Source organism: Galeopterus variegatus, unplaced genomic scaffold, assembly GCF_000696425.1.
Source record: "Galeopterus variegatus unplaced genomic scaffold, G_variegatus-3.0.2 Scaffold327, whole genome shotgun sequence".
Classification (NCBI taxonomy): domain Eukaryota; kingdom Metazoa; phylum Chordata; class Mammalia; order Dermoptera; family Cynocephalidae; genus Galeopterus; species Galeopterus variegatus.
In genome coordinates this window covers 383,245-408,419 of record NW_007726438.1, presented here as the reverse complement: position 1 = coordinate 408,419, position 25,175 = coordinate 383,245, and the positions used below count along the sequence as shown (strand labels likewise).

Below are 25,175 nucleotides of genomic sequence, written 5' to 3'. Positions count from 1 at the left end.
CTCCATGGCTAATAAAGAAAGCTTGAATTCTGTGGGATATTTCTACTCCATCATGGATAAGAGCTTGGGCATGCTGACCACGCTACCTCATATGTCACTTTTGGAGTCAAGATGATTGAAGTAAATAAAATATCATTATAACCCAGCCAGGAAAGTCTACCTCCTTGGATTTTTGTAACCATGATTCTGATTTCTGCTGAGTCTGAGTTACCCCAGGGTGCCTGATTTGGGAATTCTGGCTCTGGGATTCTCTAATTTGTTCCCATGAATCTTATGGTGGAAACCACTCTTGACTCTCATTGCTAACCCAAGTAAGAGAAAGAAGGATAGTAACTGCAATGTGAAATCATATGGTCCTGGGAACCCTGAACTTTTAGATCCATGTGGTCTGACCCTAAGCAACCATATTCTCTTTGTGCGTTGTAATAGCAGCCTCACACCTTTCCTTACCACTAAGCTCCATATTAGTCATCATACTCTTGGCACAACCTTGAGTTACAGAACTAAATTACTTACGTGAATTTAGTGTTCCATCCAGGAGGAAATTAGGGCATATGTAGCTGGTAAACCTATTTAAACCATCGTTGGACCCCACAATCTTCCAGTGATCCACATGATCCAGTGGAAGATGCCACAAAATGATCACATTGTTATTAGGGACAAATTACCTTAAATGCAATCTTGTTCAAATACATAATTTCTCTTTTCAAAATATGCCCAGCTTTTTGGAATTTCCACAGCTAATAAACTGGAAAACTCCTTAGCCACTTGTTCTGTGCTTTATAAGAAACCTTTAGAAATTTGTAGTGCTTCACTCCATGGGCCTTAAAAATTACACTCAGATAGTTACCACTAAATTTTACAGAAAATTCTCAGTACCTTGAGAGCACCATTTTAATAAGGCTATAATCAGGACTACTTAAGGAAGTCCCCTTCTAAATAACTGAAAATTAAGGTATTGTGTAGTGTGCTATTTTAGTTGCTTGCTTGTTGCATTGAGAGAGCCACACCAGACTGTTCTTGGGATTGAGAATGGCAGAGATGTCAGGAGTCACAGCGAGGCCTCCAGACATTGAGGGGACCTTGTTTCTTTTTCAGAACATCAAAGTAGGAAAGACCAAGGCAGGGGCAGGAAAACAAATCTAGAAAGAAGATTGCATCTAGAGTAAGGGTTTTCATCCTTGGCTACACATTTTCATAACATGGGATGCTTTTTAAGTGCCCAAGCTGCATCTCAGGCTCATTAAATTGAAACATCTGGGATGGGACCCATACAACAGTATTTTTTTTTAAAGCCCCAGGTTATTCCAATGTGTAGACGTGATTGAGAACCACTGATCTACAGAAAAAAAACAAGATGCAGATTAGCCCACAGCCAGGAGAAGGGAGCTGGGATTGGTGTCACGCTTTGTGGCTGGGCTCCCGCTGCTCGGCCACAGGGAGTGGGGCCTTTAGGGTGGCTTCATGGTGACCCTTTCAGGCTTGTGGTCCCCATGTGGCCAATGGAACATGCATTTCTAGGTAGGCTTTTGAGGATCAGAAGAGTAGTGTGAGGTTGTATAATAGAGCATAATTAGCGGGTCCAATGAGAATTTAGCAAAGTCCACTTGTAATTGCTTAATAATCCATTGAGCTAAAATAAATAAGCCAAAGATTCTCTTCCCAAACTGCAGTGGGGTCACATTCGGAGTTTTTTTCTTCTTGTCTATAGGAGATAGATGCTTCAAAATAAAATTGACAAATACATTACAGTATTTTAATTCACTCATTCATTCGATATTATTGAGCATCAACTATTGGCCAGGCACTGAGAGTAAAAAGATAATAATGACAAATTCCTCCTCCCAAGGAGATTCTAGTTTAGTGAGGGACACATAAACAAAGAATTAAATGACAGTATATAAATGCCAGAATAGAGGTGCAGACTCAGTGTTAGAGGAGCTCTTAAGATTAAGGCCATCCCTGTGTAGAGGCTCTGAGAAAGGTCACACTGTGGACCCAGTGTTTGAACCAAGTCTTGAAGCATGGATAGGATTTTGATAGTTAGACAAACAGATGATGGTTCCTCCAGGCAGAAGAAACAGAACTTTGGAGCTAAGCCTGGAAAAGCTGCCATGTAATGGAGAGCATCATTTGCAGGGCTGAAGAACGAGGGCTTTGTCCTGTACCTGCTGAGGAACTAATGTTAGGTTTTAAATGGTGGGGTGACAAGATCAGATTTCATTTTAGGCCAATAACCCTGGAAATGTTTCCAAAATTAAGGCATTTGAGATCAACTGGGATACAGAAAGAAAATATTAACAGATTTATTTGTATCTCAACTTACATTTTCTTTCAGTTATTGGGTATTGGGTATGTTTTACAATGTATTAGTCCAATAGTATATTATATATTTATAAAATAAATATTTATATATTAGAGCAGTGCTGAATTGTTTTTGGTTTTTATTTTGTTTTGTTTTGTTTTGTTTTAACTGTAGAGATTGTACAGTCAAAAATGTTTGGAGACCACTGTTTAGAGGATGGACTGGAGGAGAGGAGAGGAAGCACAGAGAACACAGGAGGCTAACGCAGTCAGCTCAGACATGGCTGGGGCCCAGATCAGGGTTTCTCAACCCTGCTGTACATGCAAACCAACTAGGGATCATTTAAAAAATCATGCCCAGGACCCCTGAAGCTGGAGCACAAATATGAGTGCTTTGGGCTTCTCAGGTGATTCTAATGTACAGCCTGTGCTGGGAACCTCTAATTTAGGCTCCGCCATGTCTCACTTGATTGTGTTAAAGTTAAGAACCACAGATCTAAACAAAGCAGCGGCAGTGTCGATGCAAATGGGGGGAAGATTTTTACACTATTTAGGCAGTAGAACTAATAAAACTTGGTGAATGTCTGGATCTGGAGGTTGGGGGGATGAAAGCATGAAAGATGACCATAAGTGTCTGGCTTGAGTAGTTGACTGAAATCATTATGGAGGGAGAAGTTGGGAGTGAAATCAGCATATTAACGTGCAAATAGGAAGAAATCCTGGAAGAGGCAGAGAGTGGAGAGTCAGGAGAATGGAGATACTTGATGGACAGCCATAGGAATGAATGGGACAACATCTAGAAAGCAAATGGAAAGAGACAGCATTACACCTAAGCACTGGCATTTTGAACTCCATACTTTCAAAGATGACAGTAAATTATTGTTGAAATGATTTGATAAGCTTTGATCCACAAGTGGTAGGAGGAGAGTGGGAGTTTGGAGGTTCTTTAGCAAGAAGAGAACTTTGCAAATTTTATAGTGCAAGTAGACACCCTTTCATTTTCTGTGAAATTAAGGTAGGTTTTTAAGAGTTGCCTCCATTAGATGCATTTTTGTGTAACACAAGAAATTGGTATGAAAAAGTAAAGCAAACTGTAAGAAGTGGCCATCATTGGTATCTATGTCTGCATTGTTAACCTTCTCCTTAGTGAAAGACTGTGGCTAATTTAAGGTTTGGTAGTGCATACTTTTTCATAGCTAATCTCATTTCATAGGCTTTAGCCTGTCGTTAGAGTGTCAGTTCAGCTTGCCAAGCACCATTTACTTAGCTGGGGCACCACAGCCAGAGAAGCATGAACAGCCCTGGTGGTGGATACTCTCCCACCGTGGCCATTTTAGAGCTTTCCTCTTGAGCATAGACCCGCAGTGTTGCCTCCAGCTACCCCACTTTTTTCCTTTAATTTTTTGGTCATTTTCCACTTGCCCCTACGAAAACAGTTTTGTAATAAAGCCAGGTCAAGAAGCCAGAAACCTTAATGAGAATAGCATTACCCTGAAGACTATTTTTGAAACTCAAACCACCTGCTCCAAACATGCATTGACTCTGTTCTCTAGCAGCTTTTAAAGATTGATTTAAATCCTAACCGTAATGTTTGTGAAAGAACAGGGATTGCCAACTTCTGGGTTCAGCAGGGAGTCTCAGCAGTGCTATTCAAATGCTCTAAGTACCTATCTGCACACAGCTCTCTGGAAGCACTGGCCCCCACTGTTATGTCCCCTGGCTCACGTTCTTTTCTGGCTAAGTATTCTCAGGAGGCATAAAATCAGCCAACAGTGNCGCTCAGCCAGTGAGCGGGAACCGGTCGCCACATGGGATCCGAACCCTCGGCAGGAGCGCCGCCGCACTCCCAAGCAGTGCACTCTCCAGTGCGCCACCGGGCCAGCCCTGTTTTGTTTTTTTTAACTGTAGAGATTGTACAGTCAAAAATGTTTGGAGCCCACTGTTTAGAGGATGGACTGGAGGAGAGGAGAGGAAGCACAGACAACACAGGAGGCTAACACAGTCAGCTCAGACATGGCTGGGCCTCAGACATGGCTGGGGCCCAGATCAGGGTTTCTCAACCCTGCTGTACATGCAAACCAACTAGGGATCATTTAAAAAATCATGCCCAGGACCCCTGAAGCTGGAGCACAAATATGAGTGCTTTGGGCTTCTCAGGTGATTCTAATGTACAGCCTGTGCTGGGAACCTCTAATTTAGGCTCTGCCATGTCTCACTTGATTGTGTTAAAGTTAAGAACCACAGATCTAAACAAAGCAGTGGCAGTGTCAATGCAAATGGGGGGAAGATTTTTACACTATTTAGGCAGTCGAACTAATAACACTTGGTGAATGTCTGGATCTGGAGGTTGGGGGGATGAAAGCATGAAAGATGACCATAAGTGTCTGGCTTGAGTAGTTGACTGAAATCATTATGGAGGGAGAAGTTGGGAGTGAAATCAGCATATTAACGTGCAAATAGGAAGAAATCCTGGAAGAGGCAGAGAGTGGAGAGTCAGGAGAATGGAGATACTTGATGGACAGCCATAGGAATGAATGGGACAACATCTAGAAAGCAAATGGAAAGAGACAGCATTACACCTAAGCACTGGCATTTTGAACTCCATACTTTCAAAGATGACAGTAAATTATTGTTGAAACGATTTGATAAGCTTTGATCCACAAGTGGTAGGAGGAGAGTGGGAGTTTGGAGGTTCTTTAGCAAGAAGAGAACTTTGCAAATTTTATAGTGCAAGTAGACACCCTTTCATTTTCTGTGAAATTAAGGTAGGTTTTTAAGAGTTGCCTCCATTAAATGCATTTTTGTGTAACACAAGAAATTGGTATGAAAAAGTAAAGCAAACTGTAAGAAGTGGCCATCATTGGTATCTATGTCTGCATTGTTAACCTTCTCCTTAGTGAAAGACTGTGGCTAATTTAAGGTTTGGTAGTGCATACTTTTTCATAGCTAATCTCATTTCATAGGCTTTAGCCTGTCGTTAGAGTGTCAGTTCAGCTTGCCAAGCACCATTTACTTAGCTGGGGCACCACAGCCAGAGAAGCATGAACAGCCCTGGTGGTGGATACTCTCCCACCGTGGCCATTTTAGAGCTTTCCTCTTGAGCATAGACCCGCAGTGTTGCCTCCAGCTACCCCACTTTTTTTCTTTAATTTTTTGGTCATTTTCCACTTGCCCCTACAAAAACAGTTTTGTAATAAAGCCAGGTCAAGAAGCCAGAAACGTTAATGAGAATAGCATTGCCCTGAAGACTATTTTTGAAACTCAAACCACCTGCTCCAAACATGCATTGACTCTGTTCTCTAGCAGCTTTTAAAGATTGATTTAAATCCTAACCGTAATGTTCGTGAAAGAACAGGGATTGCCAACTTCTGGGTTCAGCAGGGAGTCTCAGCAGTGCTATTCAAATGCTCTAAGTACCTATCTGCACAAAGCTCTCTGGAGAAGCACTGGCCCCCACTGTTACATACCCTGGCTCACGTTCTTTTCTGGCTAAGTATTCTCAGGAGGCATAAAATCAGCCAACAGTGTACATTTTAATGTGTTTGGGTTGGTTTAGGTGTGGTTAAAAAGGGAAAGGACTTCCACTTCCTCCTGGTCCTTGTCTTCATTGAGGTCAAGTTCTATTAACTCTTGATCTTTATTTTCCTCTTTACTGGCAGCCGAAATTCACTCCTCAGAAAGTGTCTGCTCCTTATGAATAAAGTGACCATGCCTCCCAGTGTGCTCAGGACAGCCCCAATTTATGCTCATTTCCCAGTGTAAGTATTAATAGCATCCCCTTTCAATCTCAAAAGTGATTCAGTTTACGGTCATCCAACCCATGAAACCCACCCATGCAGCATCTTTGAGTGGTGCATTCAGCTTCCTCTGGGACCCCAGTGTTCTGGATTAATAGCATCCCCTTTCAATCTCAAAAGTGATTCAGTTTACGGTCATCCAACCCATGGAACCCACCCATGCAGCATCTTTGAGTGGTGCATTCAGCTTCCTCTGGGACCCCAGTGTTCTGAAGGCTGCGCTTCTAAACCTCCACTCTTGTGTGCTCACGTTCCCCAGTGAATGAATTCTTAGCCCCTGGCAAACCCCTATTTTACTAGTTTCTTTCTTTAGTCAACTTCACTAATCTAGATGGTCTTTCCTTTACTCCTTCTTATTATTCCAGATCTCTATCAACATTTGACCCCTGGGGCATCCTCATTCCCGTGAGTCCAGCTGCTGTAAGAGCCACCAATATGCAAAGTCTTCTTCTTCTTGCTAAAGAGCTTCCAAACTCTCAGTGCCCTTCTACCATTTGTGGATCAAAGCTTATCCCCTAACCAACCTCCCATTTACATATCTCCTGCCCCATCTCTCAAAATTGTTTATCCCTTATTTTTCTTACCTAGACTTGGCTCAGAACCCCACCTTTGCTCCTTCTCTTAGGATGATCTTCCAAGCTGTGCCCTCTTCCCATTTACGTGAATTTGCAAACCCATTTTGTGGTATGTTTAAAAATGAATCCAGTTCCATTTAACAGAGATCTGTGTAAGCTGCTGGCTTCATGTTTTATTTGGCTTTTAAACACAACAAAAAAGTGCTAATATCAATGTTACTAACCAAGATTAAAAGCAGATATAAGAAATATAAACTGCAGCATCTGGATAGAGTTTAATCTGCTAAGTGTTAAGAGTTGAAAGAGCTCAAATCAAAGACCATTTGCTCACACTGGACTGTGAAATGTATACTGGTGTGCGCAGCTGGCAGAGGCCCAGGTCTGTTCATCAGCTTTGCACACTGGCCAGTGTCATTTCCTTTCTCTCATGGTAAACAGAACAAATCATACTAACCAAACTCACAAGGGACTGATCTCTAATTAAAAATGCTTTTATTACTTGAGAAATGTAAATGCCACATAGCTGATAGTATTCTTCTCAGATAAGCAGTGCATCCTCTTATCAATAGAAAATATACCCTTAGGAAAGCCAATCATTTCATAGAGTTTCTCAGTGACTGTAGATCGAAGAAAAGGAAACCCAGTGATGTTCATTTATTTATTCCTTATTCTATTGAGTGCTTACTTCTTGCCAGGCCTGTGACAGTAAGGGAATACTACTGAGTGGGGACAATGCTTCCTTATCCCAATGGAGTTGGGGCACAGACAAATTTGCACACTCACACAGCTTGGGACAGGCACCCTCTCCCCTCCTCTTGACTACACTTGGCAGTAAATACTCTGAATCCTTGACTCTCCTTTTCCTTGACTCTATACAGACCAACTCCATTTGGTGGTCTCACCTTGGAAATTTCATAACTCATTAGACCACAGCTAAAAGGAAGATATCACTCTCCATGTTGGAAACTTGGGAGACACCCTGGTCCTTTGATGGATTTTGGGAAGTGTCCCATTCTCACCAGAAAGTCATTTGTTAATCCTACCTTGGAATGAGCTACTTCTGCAGATGACTAATCTTATGCACTTTGTCACACTTGCTTAGTAACTTTATTCTCAGTAGGTGACCTTTTTCCTTGTCTTAACATCAGATTCCAAGGATATACTCTTTGGTTCCTACAGGCACCTCACCCATCTTTGTACATACTAAACTATGATTTTATATCTATGAAAGCCATCATAATAGTTTTCCCCACTGAATCTAGATACTACACCCTAGTCTGTCTCTCTCTCTTTTGCCTTTAAATTTAGTAAACTGGCATTCACTTGAATTGGCTTTATTTGTCAAGGAAGTGGCCATTCTAAGAAAGAGATTTAAAGACTTTAAAATTCATTATTATCTCATCCTCTGCCTTGAGAGTTTAATGAATAAACTAACTGCTACTAGAGAGATGGGTTTTTTTTCCCAGATACAAGCTCTGTCAAGAAAACAGTTGATTTAATTACAATTGTCAGAATTTATCACTGAAGGAAAATCATTTATGTGAAGCCTCACATAGCTTTCTGCATTTGCTCTGGAGAGGAGGGCTAGGCTGTATTACTATTGAAAAGAGCTAGAGTTAGACTTTGAAAAGAATTTCCTGATTTTAGGAACAGGTAAATGTTAAAAAAACATTACTCAGCATGGATAAAAATCCCCCAAAACTTTTTTATGAAGCCAGCAGTTATTATTCTATGATGTTTGAGTGGGGCACTGCCAGAATATTTGAAGGTGGGCATTAGGGATGGGCAGAGGTTAAGTGTGAGTTTTAGAGTCAGACTTTCGTTCTTGTCCTGGTTTAGCAAATGTGTGACTCAATCTTTTTTCTCAACTGTAAAATGAGCATTGTAAATGTACCTACTTCATGGTGCTGGTCCCAAGTTTAGGAAACAAATGCAAAATGCCTAGCATATATCAGCACATAATATGTGCTCAATAAATGTTAGTTATATTTAAGATTCCACATTCTTGGATATCAGAATGAACTCTCATTAGTAGTTTGGGCCCTGCTAATTGGAAATGTATTACACTATTTGCTCTATTTCATATGCACCACTCACAGCAAAAATAACCTGCTAATTCATAATGCATACAAATGCTATAATAAACTGAGAATCCTATACAAATAAAAGTTACAGAAGTTTTTGTATTGATTTTAGCCAATTCATAAGTAGGCTAGGCTAGAAATCTTTTGCTTTATCATTAGAAGCCTATTGAAATGCTAAGAAGTTAAAAAGGGAATGCTGTATTTAACAGATTTAAGAGAACAAACTCTTTTAAATCACTCAGCACATATTTGCATATAAACAACAACTCTGCCAATCATAAAGAATCCTTATCCATTTATTAAAACCAGTCTGACAGAACATCAATCTCTCAACCCATTAACAGCTGTTAGCTGAGATACTGAAGTGTAACAACCTTGCATTTTTTCAATTTTTTCAGAAATGTGTCTTTCCACAGGTGAATAGAGCTGCTGCTTTAATTTGTTTTATATCAAATTTCCCACAGGGCAAAAGCAAAATGATATTAGATGGAATTCTGTGCTTGGTAAACTCCATCTAGAAATAATGTGGCTGACGGAATTGCTCACAAGTTTAGTCACTTCATAACCATAAACAACAAAAAAAAGTGATTCTCTTTCCTTCCATTTCTCCATTTCCACCCCACCCACTGCTCCCAGCCAATTAACAGTAATCAATCCTTTAATTAGCCAAAATCTGCTGGACACCTGCTTGTGCTGGGTACTGTGTTAAATATTTCAAGGGATATGGAGAAGCCCCTATCGGATGTTCAATCTAATTAGGGAGCAAAATACACCTAATATGGGGGGCAGGGAATGGGGAGTGACTGCTTAATGCAGGCCAAGTTTCTTTTTAGGTTAATGAAGATGTTCTGGAATTAAATAGTGGTGGTGGCTACATAACCCTGTGAATGCACTAAAAGCTACTGAATTGTATACTGCAAAGTGGCTAAAGTGATAAATTTTGTGTTATGTAAGTGTTATACCGGTTATACAAAACAGCAACTAAGTTCCAAATATATGATAGGAAAAGAAATGGTAGGGAGCAGGTAATGTTCAGTGTGGGCTAGAGTGTCCAGGCTAGACCTCACAGCTGAGTGGGCACACAGCTAGATCTGGAAGTCTTCAAACTCACACAGCCACGGAGGACAGGGTGCTGATGTAAGTAATCAAATGAGGAAAGCAGCCAGATGTAAGATTCAAACACAATTTGTGTGCAGATTAAGTACATAGAAAAATGTTTTCATGACAGTTAAAAAAAAAAATAGACCCACTGACACACAGGCACACTGATGGGCCACCCACCAGGGGGACTCAGGGAATACTGGACTGGTGGGTACACAGCTAGAGCAGGAGCCTGTTCAGAGAGCCAGGCTCCGTGACCACCAGTCTCTGGAGCAGCGCCCTCCTCCCACCAGTGTCTGACTCAGGAAGTGGGGAAGCTGCCTGCAGCACTGTCTGAGGATGCCCTACTACAGGTGTGAGCATGTGTGCCCTCCCACCCCGTGTGGCCATTGCTGTCATGGCCAGTGCCACCTCAGATCCCCCAGCATGAAGCAGCATGTTCTGCTGAGAGCAGCAGTGAGTGGGAGCCCAGGTGAGTGCTGGACCCACCTGCACACCACCAGCCCACACCCAAGCCTCAGAAAGGCCCACCAACCACCCAAGCAGGAGCCCAGGTATGCACCAGTCCAGCCCATGTGCTGCCACCACCACTGCTGCCAGCCCATGCCACCCGAGCCCCAGAGAGGCCCACTCACTCACCACCCAAGCAGCAGCCAAGGCAGCCCACTTCACACTCAATTGCATTGATACAAGAAGAGTCACCAGAGGGAGGAGGGAGGGAGGTGTCGGTGACGGGCCATAATAATCATATACAGTGTATATCCCAGAAAGGCCCGCCAACCACCCAAGCAGGAGCCCAGGTATGCACCAGTCCAGCCCATGTGCTGCCACCACCACTGCTGCCAGCCCATGCCACCCAAGCCCCAGAGAGGCCCACTCACTCACCACCCAAGCAGCAGCCAAGGCAGCCCACTTCACACTCAATTGCATTGATACAAGAAGAGTCACCAGCAGAGCCTACAAATAAAGGAAGAAGTCTTTCTCTTAATATTCCACTCCAGGGCCGGCCCGGTGGCGCACTCGGTAGAGTGCGGCGCTTGGGAGTGCGGCAGCGCTCCCGCCGAGGGTTCGGATCCCATATAGAGACCGGTCCGCTCACTGGTTGAGCGCGGTGCGGGCGCGACACCGAGGGTTGCGATCCCGTCACGAAAAAAGACAAAAAGGAAAAAAAAAATATTCCACTCCAGAGTAATAGAAGAAACAAGTGTCCTACCAGATAACCAAACATCAATGAAAAAATACTAGAACTACAAATAAACAAGAACATATGAAACCACCAAAAGAATATGGTAATTCTCAAATACCAGACTCCTCAGAGCATGAAACCCTTGAAATGTCTGAAAAGGAATTCCAAGCACCGATCTTAAGAAAACTCAAAGAGATAAAAGAAGAATCAATTAGAGAACACAATGAAACAAGAAAAAATATCCAGGATATGAAGGAGTAAATTTACAAAGGGATTAATACCTTAAAAAAGAATGTAGCAGAACTCCTAGAGCTGAAGGATTCACGCAATGAAATAAAAAACAGAACAGAAAGCTTGAGCTCCAGGCTAGAGCAAAGAAGAAGAATTCCTGACCACAAAAATGTTTTTTCTAAATAACCCAGGGAGACAAAAAAAAAAAAAGGAAAAAATAACTTTAAAAAAATGAAGAAAATCTAAGAGAGCTAGCAGATAATCTCAAGCACACAAACATCCAAATCATGGGTATTCCAGAAGGAGAGAAGAAAGGAAAGGGCATGGAAAACTTATGCAAATAAATAATAACAGAACACTTCCCAGGTATAGGGAGAGATGCAGATTTTCAGATCCAGGAAGCCCAAATATCCCCAAAGAGATTCAATTCAAAAAGATCCTCTCCAAGACACATTATAGTCAAACTGGCAAAGCTCAAAGACAGAGAATTCTAAAAGCAGCAGCAGAAAAGCATCAAGTTAACTATAAAGGAGCCACCATCACACTAACAGAGACTTCTCAACTGCAACTTTACAGGCCAGAAGAAATCGGAATGATATATTCAAAATACTAAAAGAAAAAAAAAACTGGCAGCCAAGAATTCTATACCCAGCAATGTTATCCTTCAGAAATGAGGGAGAAATAGTGTATTTCTCAGACAAACAAAACTTATGGGAGTTCACTACCACATGAACAGCCCTGCAAGAAATTCTCAAAGGAGTCCTGCATTCAGAATCTGAAAAACAATAATCACTATCACAAATTCATTCACAAGAAAGAGGAAAATTCAACATTAAAACCAAAATACAAATGAGAAAGAGAAAGAAATTAAATCATGCCACCTCAAAACTCTAACTAACATTGAAGATGAAAATTAAAAGGAGAAGAAAGGGACAAATGATATTTAAAACATTCAAACAAAAAGCAATATAATGAAAGGAATAAAGCAATACTTGTCAATAACAACCCTAAATGCGAATGGATTAAACTCCCCATTCAAAAGACACAGACTGACTGATTGGATTAAAAAGCTAGACCCAACTATATGCTGTCTTCAAGGGACCCATATCACCTATAAAGACCTACATGGACTAAAAGTGAAGGGATGGAAAAAGATATACCATGCAAATGGAAACCAAAAATGAGTAGGTGTAGCTATTCTTATATCAGATAAAATAAACTTTAAACCAAAAACCATAAAAAGAGACAAAGAAACCCACTATATATATAAAGGGATCTATCCAGTTAGAAGACATAACAACCATAAATATGTATGCACCCAACACTGGAGCACCCAGATATGTAAAGCAAACACTTTTAGATCAAAAAAGAGAGATAGACACTAATACAGTAATTGCAGGTGACCTGAACACCCCTCTCTCAGCATTGGACAGATCTTCCAGGCAACAAATCAACAAAGAAACACAGGATTTAAACTATACCTTAGACCAATTGGACCTGGCAGACATCTACAGAACATTTCATCCAACACCTAGAGAATACACATTCTTCTCATCAGCACATGAAACATCCCCCACGATAAACCACATGTTAGGTCACAAATAAACTCTCAGCAAATTTTTTAAAAATTGAATCATTCCAAGTATCTTTTTGGACCACAATGGATTGAAACTGGAAATCAATAACAAGCAAAACTCTGGAAACTGTACAAGTACATGGAAACTAAACAGCAGACTCCTGAATGACCTATGGGTCCAAGAAGAAATTAAGCAGGAAATAAAAAAAAAATTCTTGAACCAACAAAAATAAAAATACATCATACCAAAACCTGTGAGATACTGCAAAAGCAGTACTAAAAGGAAAGTTTATTGCAACAAACAATAAACAAAAGAAGGGAAAGACTCCGAATCAATGGCCTAACACTATGCCTCATAGAACTAGAAAAACAACAACAATCCAATCCTAAAAGTAGTAGATGGAAAGAAATAATTAAGATCAGAGCAGAACTAAATGAAATAGAGACAAAAAGTGATACAAAAGAACAATGAAACAAAAAGTAGTTTTTTGGAGAAGATAAATAAAATAAACAAACCATTAGCTAGGCTAACAAAAAAAAGCAAAGAAAAGAAGAGAGCAGACCCAAAGAACAAAAATCAGATATGAAAAGGAAGACATTACAACCAATACCAAAGAAATATGAAGAATTATTAGAGATTATTATAAACAACTCTATGCCAACAAATATGAAAACCTGGATGAAACAGATAAATTTCTGGACACATACAAACTACCACAACTGAACCAAGAAGAAATAGAAACCTGAACAGACCAATAAGAAGCAATGAGATTGAAGCACTAATCTGCAATCTTCCAACAAAGAAAAGCCCAGGACTAGATGGATTTACAGCTGAATTCTGTCAAACCTTTAAAGAGGAATTAATACCAATTCTCTTCAAACTATTCCAAAAAAATTGAAACAGAAGCCATTCTCCCAAACTCATTAAATGAGGCCAGCATCACCCTGATCCAAACCAGATAAAGATACAACCAAAAAAGAAAATTACAGGCCAATATCCTTGATGAACATAGATGTAAAAATCCTTGACAATATATTACCAATCAGAATACAGCAACACATCAAGATAATTATACACCATGATCAAGTGGGATTCATCCCAGGAACGCAAGGATAGTCCAACATACGCAAGTCAATAAATGTGATACACCACATCAATAAAATCAAGGACAAAAACCATATGAATATCTCAATACAAAAAAAGCATTTGACAAAATTAAACATCCCTTCATGATAAAGACTCTCAGGAAATTAGGTATAGAAGGAAATTATCTCAACACAGTAAAAGCCATTTACAGCAAACCAATTGCCAATATCATCCTGAATGTGGAAAAGCTGAAAGCTTTTCCCTTAAGAACGAGAACAAGACACTACCACTCCTATTTAACATAGTATTGGAAGTACTAGCCAGAGCAATCAGGCAAGAGAAGGAAATAAAGGGCATCCAGATAGGAATGGATGAAGTCAAACTATCCCTGTTTGCAGACAACATGATCTTATATACAGAAAAACCTAAGGACAAAACTCTTAGAGCTGATTAACAATTTCAGTAATGTTGCAGGCTACAAAATCAACACCCCAAAATTTGTAGCATTTTTATACTCCAGTAGCAAACTAGCAGAAAAAGAAATCAAGAAAGCAAGCCCATTTACAATAGGCACCAAAAAAATCAAAAAAACAAACAACAACAACAACAAAAAAAACACCTAGGAATCAATTTGACCAAGGAGGTGAAAGATCTCAACAATGAAAACTACAAAACACTACTGAAAGAAATTAAAGAGGACACAAAAAGGTGGAAAGACATTCCATGCTCTTGGATGGGAAGGATTAACATCATGAAAATGTCCATTCTACCCAAATTCAATGCAATTCCCAACAAAATACCAATGACATTATTCACAGAAATAGGAAAAGCAATCCTTACATTTGTATGGAACAACAAGAGACCCTGAATAGCCAAAGCAATCCTGAGCAAAAAAAATAAATAAAGCTGGAGGCATAACACTACTTGACTTCAAATTATACGACAAAGCTATTATAACCAAAACAGCATGGTACTGGCATAAAAACAGACACTCAGAACAATGGAAAAGAATAGAAAACCCAGGAATCAACCCACATTCTTACAGCCAACTGATCTTTGACAGAGGCAACAAGAACATTCACTGGGGAAAAGACCGCCTCTTCAATAAGTGGTGATGGGAAAATTGGACATCCATATGCAGAAGAATGAAACTGGACCTATACCTCTCACCTTATACCAAAATTAACTCAAAATCAATTAAATACTTAAATATAAGACCTGAAACCACAAAATTACTAAAGAAAAGCATAGGGGAAATAGGACTGTGCAAAGATTTTACAAATAAGACCCCCAAAGCACAAACAACTAAAGAAAATATAAACAAGTGGGATTATATCAAACTAAGAAGCTTCTGCACAGCATAAGAAACAATTGACAGAGTGGAAAGACAACCTACAGAATGTGAGAAAATATTTGCAAACTATACATCCAAAAAGGGATTAAAATCTAGAATATAGAAAGAATTCAAAAAGCTATACAGTAAAAAAAAAAAAATGAACCCAAATAATCCAATTAAAAAATGGGCAAAGGAGATGAATAGACATTTTTTTCAAAGGAAGACCAACAAATGGCCAACGGGTACATGAAAAAATGCTCAGCATCACTAATCATCAGAGAAATGCAAATCAAAACTACATTGAGATATTATCTCACCCCAGTTAGACTGGCCATTATTAAAGAGACAGAGAATAACAAATGCTGGGGAGGATACATGGAAAGGGGAACTCTTCTACACTGTTGGTAGGACTGTAAATTAATACAGCCATTATGGAAAACAGTATGGAGGTTTCTCAAACAACTCCTCAAATGACAGACAGAACTACCATATGATCCAGCAACCCCACTACTGGGTATATATACAAAGGAATGGAAATCATCATGTCAAAAGGATACCTGCACTCCCATGTTCATCACAGTTTAATTACAATAATAGCCAAAATATGCAGCCAACCTAAGTGTCCATCAACAGATGACTGGATTAGGAAAATGTGGTATATCTACACAATGGAATACTACTCAGCCATAAAAAAGAATGAAATTTTGCCATTTGCTGCAACATGGATGAGTCTGGAGAAAATTACATCAAGTAAAATAAGCCAAACAAGGAAAGAGAGATACTGCATGTCCTGACTCATAACTGGGTGCTAAGAAAGAAGGAAAAATAGAAAAACAGAAAGAAACAAGGAAACAAAGAAAGAAAAGACCACAACACTATGTTGAACTTTCAGAAAGAGAGAAGAAACCTAAGGATACTAGAGATGGAGGGTAGGGAGGGAGCGGGTTGGGGGAATGATAGGTCAAGTAAAGGGCATAAAGAAAAATTATGATTTGTAATAATGAATATGCTAATAATAAAAAGTAAAAATTTAAAAAAAAGAAAGTAAAATTTTAAAAATGCTTTCTCTTTCCCCTTGAAACAAAAGCCCTTCCCTGTGTAGCTTGAATTTTCCCACCATTAATAGAGATGTGGGTTCCGAGAATCACAAGTGTTGAGTGCAAAGAGAGCTGAACTTGGATTTCATGTCACAGAGACAATCAGCAGTGATAGGGACTGTGGTCAGCTGGAGAGGAAATGCCCCCCTCTGAAATACACCAGCCACAGTGTCCTTGCACACCCACCGAGTATTCCCATGTTTAAAGATAAGCCAGAAATCTGAATTTGTATGTAAAAAAAAATCCTGAGTTTTTAAAGGTTGGCTCAAGATTAAATTTTCAACAGCCTGGGGCCAGATGGAACATATAGCACCCTCTGTATTGAAGGTTAAATTGGACTGGGAAGGGGAGGGCATGAGAGAGAAGGCTTCACGTGGAGACTCCTTAAGGGCAAAGCTGCAGTGAGCCTTGTGTTAAGTCCATTCACCAGATGGGGAGGGGACCAGCTTGGCTGAAGTGGAGGGTTTGGGGGTATGGGTGAGGGTCTGGGAGAGGATGGGTTAGGAGAAGGCAATAAAGGTGGGAAGGAATGACAGGCTGTGGAGCTTGGATTTTATTCTGCTGAGAATGATGAATCACAGCAGGTGCAACCTTTACACCAGCAAGCTCATACAGCCCATTTCCTCTGTAAAACAGAATCTGAGCTTCTCGAAGGAATGAAGACGGTTGAGCTCATGTCTGGCAGGGGAAGGACAGAGAGGGAACATTTCTACATGGACCAGCATTTGTCACAGCCATAGAATGACCCTTGCATAGTTTCAGAATTCTGACAGAAGCAGGAGAAAACTACCATGTGGTCATACCTGGCTAAAGACAAGGACTCAGGGACTGAAATGCTTGACCAGTTTTTTAGCAATGCGAGCCTTTGGCTGATCTCCTGTTCTTGCTGCTGTCCAGCTTTGGTCTTTCCCTGCCCCTTCTTCAGGCAAGCGGGTCAAAGGACTCACCCACTCCTCCTCCTAAAGTGTGTTTCCAGGCTGGGCCCCAGCATGGGACAAACTCATATGGCAGTTTGTCCTGCTGCTCAGCAATCCCTACTTCTGGCCCAAATGTCACCCGCCCAGCAGCCAAATGACATTTCCTTGTAGCTCTGGTTCATCCAATTCCACAGGAAATGGAAAACAAGACACTGAAATTGCAATTAGAATCTGGAAATAGAAGATCTCGTTTGGGAGTTTGGCAATAGAAACTTAAGAACAGAACATAGATTTTTAACAATTAGAGACAAAAATGATTTATTGCACTATGGTTTTAGTAGCCGCTTTCTCTCTAAAGAAAAAAATAGCTGTGATTTTTCTTTCAAAGTGAGGTTTAAAAGAACAGAGTACCCCAAATAATGTTTAGGAGTTTCCTGGGGTAAAAAAAAAAGAGCAACAGTCCCACAAAACGTCTTACGAAAACAAAAAGCATTGCACAACATGGTATAGCTATGGACATGTGAGAATGAATTAGGGGTTGCCTATAAGACTGTTTTAATACAGTGGAGAAAAAAGCTGAGAAAGGGGTAGTAAAATACTTAATAGTGGAATTGTGATCATTGCCATAAACACAGTGCAAGCACAAGTGGAACGGAGTCTTTGTGGGGTGCTGTGACATTTCAGTACCCTTCAAGTGCCAGAGTGACAGCCTGGAGCCTGCCACCTTGGTGAACAGCACAGTTTTGGTCCTGCTTGCTGCCCTGTGGGTATCAGTCTGAAAAGGTGCCAGACTTCTCTGAGGCTTCTTACTCTAAGGACCTTCAGGGAGCAATGTGCAGAAATATAGAGAGAAAAGTGCCAGCAAGCCCAGCAGTGTGGGGTTCAAACTCAAGTTCTTCTGATACTCCGGGATGCATCAGAATGTCCTCCCAGAGAAGAAGCTGCTCTCTCATCTCCGCTGAGGTCAGAGCAAAAAGGATTGGATTTAAACACCTGTATGAAGGGTTTGCATTAGGCATGGGGAGACATTGTCTGCTCAAGAATTCTGTCAGACACCGAAATGGTTTCCCCAAGAGGCTATGGTTTCCTTCTGGAGAGATCTCCAAGGGCAATATACATTCCCATTCATTTAGGAAAGTAATTCTCTTTAAAAATATGTATAACAGGTTTATTGAAATATAATTCATACACTACAATTCACCCACTTAAAGTGTTCGATTCAGTGGTTTTTATTATGTTCACAGAGCTGTGCAACCTTTGGCACAATCAATTTTGGAATATTTTCATCACCACAGAAAGAAGCCCCATGCCTATTAGCATTCCCTCCCCTTTGCCCCGCACTCCCTACCCCATCCCCAGGTCACCACTAATCTACTTTCTGTCGCTATAGATTTACCTATTCTGGACATTTCAAATATATGTAATCATAAAGTACAAGGATACTTCAAAAAGATCATGGAAAAATGAAATTAAAAGATAATGTGCATCTTTCTATGATCTTTTTGAAGTACCCTCCTGTATTAGTTTGTTTTCTGTTGCTGACAACAGAATATCTGAAAGTGGGTAATGTATAACGAAATAGAAAATCATTTCTTACAGTTTTTGAGGTTGGCAAGTCCAAAGTCCAGGGGGTACGTCTGGCGAGGGTCTTCCGAATGGTGGGAACTTTCTGCGCAGTCCCAAGGTGACACAGGGTATCACATGGTGAGAATGACAGGAGCATTTTTACATGGCTCTTCCTCTCATTATAAAGTTACAAGTCTATTCCCTGACAACCCGTTAAACCATTCATGAACGGATTAATCCATTCATGGGGGCACAGTCCTCATGATCTAATCACTTCTTAAAGGCCTCACCTTTCAAACACCACAGTCAGATTTCCCACCCTCCCTACACTTACACGGGGGTCAAACTTCTACATGAGCTTGGGGGGACATTCAAACCACAGCACCTCAAATTTGGCCCTTTAAGCCTGGTTTCTTTCACTTGTACTGTTTTCAAGGTTCATCCATGTTGTAGTATGTGTCAGTACTTCATTACTTTTTGTGGCTGAATAAATATCTGATTATGTTGACATACCACATTTTATTTATCTATTCATCAGTTGATGGGCATTTGGGGCTGTTTCTACTTTTTGGCTGTTATGACTAATGTGCTCCTATAACTACTGTGCTGCTATAAACATTTGTGTACAAGGTTTTGTGTTCATTTCCCTTGGGTATGTATCTAGGAATGAATATGCTGGATCATGTGGAAACTCTATGTTTAACCATTTGAGAGACTGCCAGACTGTTTTCCAAAGAGGCTGAATCATTTTAAAATCCCTACAACAGTGTATGATTGCAGTGAATTTTTTTTTAATTGTGGTAGAATATACACGACATAAAACCTACCTTTTAAAACATTTTTAAGTGTACATTTCAGTAAGAAGTACATTCACATTGTAGTGCAACCAAACTCCAGAACTCTTTTTATCTTGCAAAACTGAAACTCTATACCCATTAACTCCCCATTTCCCCCCCTATTTTCAGCCTCTGACAATGACCATTCTACTTTCCAACTCTGTGAATGATATCGGTTGAATGTGTCCCACAAAGTTTCATGTATTAGAAACTTAATCCTCACTGTGACAGTGTTAAGAGGGTAGGAAATCTTACTATGGTAATTGAAAGGTGGGGCCTTGAAAAAATGATTAGATTGTGAGGACTATGCCCTTGTGAATGGATTGATCTATTCATGGGGTAAAGGACACGGTTCCGATGGCTTTTAAAGGAGAGGAAATGAGGAATTAGCTCTCTCTTGCTCAGCCATTCTCACCATGACACACCGTGCATCACTGTAGAGCCACCACCACCAAGGTCCTCACCAGATGTGTTCCCTGGACTTTGGACTTCCCAGCCTCTGAAAGTGCAAGAAATAAGTTTTGTTTTCTTTTCAGATATTCAGTTATAAGCAACAGAAACAGACTAATACAGTGAATTTAAGTACTCTAGGTCCGTCCTATAAGTAGAAACAAACAGTATTTGTCTTTTTGTGACTGGCTTATTTCACTTAGCATAACATCGTCAAGGCTCAATCATGTTATAGCATGTGTCAAACATTCCTTCCTTTTAAGGTAGAATAATATTCCACTGTATGTATATACCACATCTCGTTTATCCATACATAGGTGAATAGGCACTTGGGTAGTTTCTACCTTTTGGTTATTGTGAATAATGCTGCTATGAATATGAGTGTACAGAGGAGAGTGAATCTTAACCCTTCATGTGCTTAAAAAACCTCCTATGCAGCCTGTTAAAAATAAATGCATTTTCTGAGGACCCAACCCTCCCCTTTGATTCTAGTTCAGTATGTCTGGGGTGGAGTTTAGAAGCTTCTAAGCACTTCAGGTGATTCTAATGCAGGTGGACCTCCAATCCTGTGAAGTCATGCTGTAGGATCACCTCCCTTGGGCACTAGAGCAAAATCTGGTTTGCACCACCTCTCTCTGTTGCCTCCTGCAGTGATATTCACCTCATGAAGAGGACACAGGCTGGCTTTGTACTTCTTCCCTTCTTTCCTCAGCACAGCTAACACATTTTTCCTGACAAAATCTTTCCAAGCTTCTGTCTCCTTCTTAATACCAAGTGAACCTGAAGCAATTAGTGTCCAGCCATGACTGTAATGTCTTTTGGAAAGGGCAGGAGTGATCCTTTCAGGATCAGGCATGAGAGAGCCTAAAACAGAAATGTGCTGAACAAGGCTTACCCACCTCGAGAACAGTGCTGCCTCTGCCAGAGAAAAATCAGAAAGGTTTTTAAAGGTTCCCTGATAGGGGAAGAATGAGAAAGGATGATCAGAGTCCCTATGGCTAATTAAAAATGTTCACTGATTCACTGATGAAGACATCTGTGTGCTGAAATTATTGAAAGATGACGGTGTAGTCTGAGGGACAGATGTTTGAGGCTGGAAGCTAAATCAGTAACCTGTTTATCAGGAGATCTCTGTCAGACTTCACAGTGGTCTTGCTGTGTGACCTTGAGCCACCTATCTAATCTTGCTGCACCACGCTTTTCTACCCAGGAAATTAGAAGCAATCTTCAAAGTTTTATAAGAAAGACTCTGTTTCTGAAGCTTCATTGACTGAAGGGTCGGCCTTCCACAGATGTAGGTGTGTATGGTGGGAGGTTAAAGATTTCTAAGAACAAGTTCATGTTGCTATAGTTGAAGTTAAAATACTGAGATACTGGGAGGTAATGGCCATAACATCCAGTGAGTTAGTAGAAAAATCAAAGCTATAGTGGTTGAATTTGTAGTCATGATTTAGGCCATGAGCTTTAAACACCCATGGGCACACATAGCTGTGGGGCATGAGTGGCCTTACACACAAGTGACTGAATGAAGATGCTGAATCACCTGGACAGAGAATCGTGTATTGCACTTGCCCTGAATCTGAACAACTAAATACTAAAATACTAATATTTTTTATTTTGATCCTGAATATCTTACTTTATGACAACCTTATGATAGGAGGTCATGGCATATTTGGTCAGTAAGAGGCAGTCTAACTTCTAGAAACTTTTATATCTATAATTGTGTAATTCTATGTTGATACAGCTATCAGGATAGCCATCCTGATGAATCAAAATATCAGAATACCCTTGGAATCATTAAGAAAGATTATTTCATTTTGTTCACTAACAGGGTTAAATCAATTAATTACTTTCTCATTATTTAAATTGATGGAAGTTTATGGTATATATTGTGGTTATTAATTAACATAAATCTTATAATTCAACTGGAACAAAATACAGTCAAGCGTCTTCAATGACAGACCACATATACAACAGTGGTCCCACAGGATTATACTACTATATTTTGACAATACGTTTTCTATGCTTAGATACACAAATGCTTACCATTGTGTTACAGTTGCCCACAGTAACATGCTGTACAGGTGTGTAGCCTAGGAGCAATAGGCTATACCACCTAGGTTTGTGTAAGTGCACACCATGATGTTTGCACAACTGTGAAATTACCTAATGACACATCTCTCAGACTGTATCCCCACAGTTAAGCAACACGTGACTGTAGTAGCTCACTTCTGCAGGATATCTGGAAATGCAGGAGAGTATACAGGTTAATAGTTACATTCCAGCTTTGCCATTTACTAGCAGAGCAAGGAAATGTTTGAGCAGATTACTCAGCCTTTTTGTGACTCCATTTCCTCATCAGGAAATTGGAGAAAATAATGGCACAAATAAAATGAGTTAAAACGTATGAAGTGCTTTGAATAGTACCTATTATGTAGTAATCACTCTATAAATGTTAATTTATTATTACTATTGCTATTGTTATTATAGGATTTTCCTGTTTGCTTGGGACTTTTACCTACTTTTTTCATGTGAGCCTTATGATAAAAGGCAGATAAGTGACTTGCTCCTGGTCTCAAGTCTAGTAAGTGTTGATAGTGGTCCTAAATCCCACATCTTTTGACTTCTGATTCATCACCATATTATGATGTCTCCTTCTCATCCATGTGGGTAAGTGGGTACTATGAGAATATGGTGTGCCCGTCCTGGGACACTGTGTCCTTAGTAGCCACGTATTCCTGGGATTTCAGGTTAAGGTCGAGAATCTGAGAGCATTCTGGCTTTTGGCATCAAGGATCATTTTATTGACCTCAAGTTGTATACGAGCACTGTAGGATGTTTCACAGCCCAGATTAAAGGAGTCACACTTGACAAAAACTGATGTGGAATACCATCTTTCCACAATGCTAAATCTTTTATGATAACCTTCAAGTTCATTGCCTTCCCAAATCACGCTAATAAGAAAATAAGTATGAGCAGAAAAGATGAGACAATTGAACCTGTAAGTGAAATCTTTGTACCAAAATTTGGAATTTTTTTCTCCGAAGTCTTGTCCAGGGATCTCAACTTCTTCAGTGGGTTCTTGGTATCTCATAACATAAAGCACCCTCTCATTAGCACTTGAAAAAATCTCCAGAGAATGCAAATAGCTCTAATATTTTAACAACAAGGATATTGCTTAGATCCATACTTGCCTTCCCATAAAGCTGGATCAAACTGTTGGAAAGTGAATGATCTAGCCCTACAGACAGTACAAACATTAGAAGAGAGAGTTCTGTTAACACCAGATGCCCTTATCTGTAGATAAAGAAATGTAGACTGTAAGAGAAGCACATAAGCATTGCCCAGAGAGACAAAATGAGAGAAGTACAAACCAAAGATGGTTTGAAATATCCACCTCTGTTTTATAGAACCTGGCTTTACTGAGGTTCTTTTAGCTCAAATCCTGCAATTATCCACTTGAACTTTAACAATAGAGTAGCTAGTGAAATTCAAGCTCAGATGTAGTCATTCAACCAAATAGCATCATAACTAAATTGGAAATTTTAACTCATGAGAATTGCTTTTTGTTTTCTACCCTTCAATGCTATAGCCTTCTATACTATATAAGAACATAAGTATTTCTGGATTATCTGAGAGATTTTGACATGGATGCAAAATATCAGTTCATTCCTTTTTTTTTTTTTTTTTTCTTTTGGCCCCAGGAGCTGGGATGAAATCACATGACTTAATCATTCAGAATCCATGTGGCTCCTCTGAGATAGGGCCAGATGTAACCAGAAGGATTTATAGAGTGTAAAATTCAGAATGGATTAGAAAAGCCTTTCTGTGTTCAGCCCAACACATCCTAAATCAACGTCCTCTGAATGGACCAGAGCAATCTCTGGCTGGCCTAGTGGGAGGTTGTCATGGCAACTGACTGGCAAGCTCAGCCAGTGGAATGTGAATGCAAACAATAGAGTGATAAAACTGTGTACAGAGCAGCATACTAAGGCTGCTTCTGCCCAGGTACAGTGACACATCAGTCCAAGTGTGAAACTGTCACTGCATCATGTACCTTCTTGCAATTCTGGCAGCTCGTTTGAAACTTATCAACTGTTCTTTCCCAGGTGTTGATAAAAACATTTCTACTGATAGACAATAGATGATATGGAGAAATCAGCACCCAATAGATAGGTGCAGTGGTATTCAACACCCTGGAGGGCTGTTAGACTAACCCATTCAAAAAATTTCCTAAAGCAGTTTGAAGCAGGCTTAAGGTCAATCTCACGGCTCTCTAGTGCCACCTTGTGTCCTATTATATACTGAAAATTTACTAGAAGCCCACTGTCCGACCCATCACTGAGCAGTCGCAGGGCATAAAAAGGTAGAGCTTGGAGTTTGGTAGCCTTTTTTGCAGCAGATTATGCACATGAAATCTTCTAAGTCACAAGTTGATGAAAAAAATAAAAATTAATAATTTTGGTAGAATCTGGTATTGGGAAAAGAATAAAATGCCAAATAATGTCAGGCCTAGAAAAGATTGCAAGAGGCTACAGGGTGGGCCAGGGTGGGGGGCTGGGTGGTGGTGGAAAAGGATGTCAAAGATAGACTTGGTGTTGAGGATTCATAATGTTGCCATTACTAACTCTTAAAGGAATATATATATATATATATATATATATATATATATATAGCCATGTGGAAAATGCTTATGATTTAAAGTTCAGTGAAAAGCAAGAAATAAAAGCCCATATACAGAATGCATGTAATTGTAAACACATAAATAGATACGATTAAAAATGAGTACACAAAAATCAGTTCTGATGATGGGATTTACCATGAACTTTTTCTCTTTTGAAATGCCCGTAATATTAAACTACTTGTATATAGTTCCTTAAATTAGTCTTTTAAAATATTCTAATTCTTTGAGATCTAAAAATATGAACTCAATATCTCTCTCCTATGTTAGTCCCTTAAGGCCCATCATTCAACTAGTAACTCTGGCTGCAAGACCTGCAGTCAATCTTGGATTTTCCCTTTCCTGTCTACT

The 25,175-nt window shown here is 39.9% G+C and overlaps 1 protein-coding gene across 2 annotated transcripts in view; it reads left to right on the top strand.

The window, feature by feature from the left end:
* RAB3C (RAB3C, member RAS oncogene family) overlaps positions 1-25,175 on the top strand; it is a 246,562-nt gene that overhangs the window by 220,614 nt on the left and 773 nt on the right. The window lies entirely within an intron of this gene.